Source organism: Lissotriton vulgaris, unplaced genomic scaffold (assembly GCF_964263255.1).
Source record: "Lissotriton vulgaris unplaced genomic scaffold, aLisVul1.2 SCAFFOLD_11625, whole genome shotgun sequence".
Classification (NCBI taxonomy): domain Eukaryota; kingdom Metazoa; phylum Chordata; class Amphibia; order Caudata; family Salamandridae; genus Lissotriton; species Lissotriton vulgaris.
The window spans coordinates 31,141-34,600 of NW_028252263.1; positions in this window are offsets into that span (position 1 = coordinate 31,141).

Genomic DNA, 3,460 nt, shown 5'->3' on the forward strand with positions numbered 1-3,460 from the left:
CCACACTTTGTTCACAGCGTGGCAGCAGTTCCTTTAAATTTCCAACTGCGCCACATTGACAGTTGCTCCTAGACTACGCATGAGTCATGAATGTTCGCCGGCATATCATTTTATCACGATCTGTCAGCACCAAATTGCCCTCAGCATTGGTCTTTATATCAAAAATGTACTTTTAGAGATGGGATGTCTTGCGCTCGCCTCAACTAATCGCTTTCACAAGTTTGCTTTTTTCCGCTTTTAAAAAACAATCCTCCTGCTACACTTAAACATGGTGTCTCTTTCACTTTACAGCATATCACGCTAGTTCCTCTTTCTTTCATGGCTGGCCGGCCGTACTTTCAGTTTCCCGGCCGCTCATCTTCTCGCTTGTTTTTTTATTTTCATTCCCGTTCGCCAATGCTTGTTTTATTAACTGCATATTGATTACCGCATTTGATTGTCCTATGTTACTTCAGATCTTTTTGATTGCGGTTAAAGCTGTTGTCTGCCGTTGTCTGTATCGGGCGATCATATTTTCATGTTTCGACGAACTCTGGCTTCTCGTGCAAAGAAGGGAATATGCATAGTGTTCCATAACCCTCACAAGTTACTTTCCATGTAGGGATAATTGCCCTGCAGTGACCATCGTAATTCAATGCTTGTTTTATTAACTGCATATTGATTACCGCATTTGATTGTCCTATGTTACTTCAGATCTTTTTGATTGCGGTTAAAGCTGTTGTCTGCCGTTGTCTGTATCGGGCGATCATATTTTCATGTTTCGAAGAACTCTGACTTCTCGTGCAAAGAAGGGAATATGCATAGTGTTCCATAACCCTCACAAGTTACTCTCCATGTAGGGATAATTGCCCTGCAGTGACCATCGTAATTATTCACTCCGCTTACAGCATTTCACGAAGAGCTTACTTGAAGTGGTAGCAAGAATGTCATTTTCGTGACACCTAAACTGTTCAAGGTTGATAGCTATTCAATTCTCTTAATACGGGTGGGTGAAGAGGCTACACATACTCTCAAGGTTGACCATTTTTAGAATGAAGTGCGCAGCATCCAGGGGAGTTGTATGTCGCCTTTCTTTCTAAAGGGTTCGTGGCAGGGATTGGAGCTTTTCAGTGCATTAAGAGATGAGGCGTCGAAGTGCTTTACAGCGAGTAGCACGCGACCCGAGAGCTCGAATTTAGTGGTCAGTCCATTTATTATTGGGGTTAGTGGTGTGTGCACATTCCAGGCATAAACGACAGTTTTGTTATGGTATGGTACTGACACAGATGTGATTATTGGAGTGAGTATGTGAGAAGCAATTTCTTGCTGTAATTAACAAGATCGTTATGGTTTCCCAAAAAGAGCTTGATTGATGGACGGAATGCTGAAACAATGTCAAACATTCACTCCCAGAAAAGAGATCTTGGTTAAATCCATTCTTTTGCTCACAGAGCCACCCAAGTTTGGACGCAGCCATATGCAAATCAGTATTAAACCAGCTCCTCATGGGTACAGCCCAGACCGAACTGCTAAGCTAAGTCCTTCCTAGCTCACCATGCCAGTGTAGTCAAGCTAGCCCTGCAATGTGGGGTGATACCCTGAAACTGGTCCCGGGATGCTTGTTTCCAGTCCAGGGAGACAAAAAATACAGACCGAAATTCTGCAAGAGTGTGAAACATCACATGTTTTCACCAGTTGGAAACGAAACAAGAACAGGATACTTTAGTGCTTTAAGCTGCGTCATAAAGATTGTAATCTGTTGCCTGGCAGCATTTGTGAGATGCAAATCAACTAACAGCAGGAAGCTAAGCTCCGGGAAAAAAATAGAAGTCACTGCTGAAGTAAGGGGTAAAAACACAACTCCCCCTTCGCATATGTTTAAATGCACGGAAAATGCTATTACTTTGTAGTCGTCAAGATAAATAAAAATGTCATCTTTGACTATATTTTATAAAGAGAACGGACCCAGGAAACTCTGTCAAAAGCCGTAAAATACATCACCAAGAAAAGATGTAAATTAAAACATTAGCTTTACTTAAAATACTGTTGGCCAGGCCCCCTGCCCCTATGCGTCTTAGTGTCACTCTTCCTGCAGCACCACTAATGCATACATGTAAATCGTCAGTGTGAACTATGCCCATGCTGTTAATAGGATCTCTGCTAATATTACAAGGAACAATCTAATAACAGCCCCAGCAACACTAACAATACATATTAAGTCCAGTAAACTCAGCTGTCAAACCGCAAGTATTAAATCGTAATTAAAGCACTAGTACGGGCCATTACTACAGTTTCTGTGTTAAATATTAAGGGAAACCACCACACCACTCAGGGACACCATCACACCACTCAGCAACACCACCACACCACTCAGGGACATCACCACACCACTCAGGGACACCACCACATCACTCAGGGACACCACTACATCACTCAGGGACACCACCACATCATCACTCAGGGACACCACCACAGCACTGAGGGACACCACCACAGTCCTCAGAGACACCACCACAGCCCTCAGGGACACCAACACAGCACTCAGGGACACCACCACAGCCCTTAGGGGCACCAACACAGCACTCAGGGACACCACCACATCACTGATGTACACCACAAAATCAATCAGGGACACCACCACATCACTCAGGGACTCCACCACACCACTCAGGGACACCACCACACCACTCAGGGACACCACCACAACCCTCAGGGACACCACCACACCACTCAGGGACACCACCACATCACTCAGGGACACCCCCCACATCACTCACGGACACCACCACATCACTCTGGGACACCACCACATCACTCTGGGACTCCACCAAATCACTCTAATACACCATCACATCACTCAGCACCATAACAGCATCACTCAGCACCACAACAGCACTGTCCTTGCTGGCTAACAACAAGCATTCCCATAGCCAATAGGACTCGCATTAGGAAAGTGTAAGCTATTGGATTTGTAAATAACAATGCTATTAATTTATATATTTTCAATGACAACACATATTAAAAAAATAATTGTCATTTACAATACCAATAGCTCACACTTTCCTAATGCGAGACCTATTGGCAACGCCAGTGCTTGTTAAGAAGTGGGATCCGCTCCCTCGAATTATTGGAGTAACATCATACAGTGTGGGGAAACTGCGCCTTGAGTGGCTACACAAATCTACACTAAAGGAAGTAAAACAACACTTATCTTTACTTTAGGATGGCGTTGATATAAGAGACTTCTTACAAGGACCTACTAAACTGCGTCATAAACATTTCATATACGCCGGTATCTATGCTGCCTATAATGAAGCATGGAAGATTACGCAAGCAGAGACTGCAGAAGGTATACGAGAAATTGATCGTATTATCTCAGAGAAATCTCTCTCTGTAGTTGAAAATGGGTTAATGACTCTGTCATCCAGTTTATATTCTTTAGACTGCATACTATCCTCTGCCATAGACATAATGGAACAGG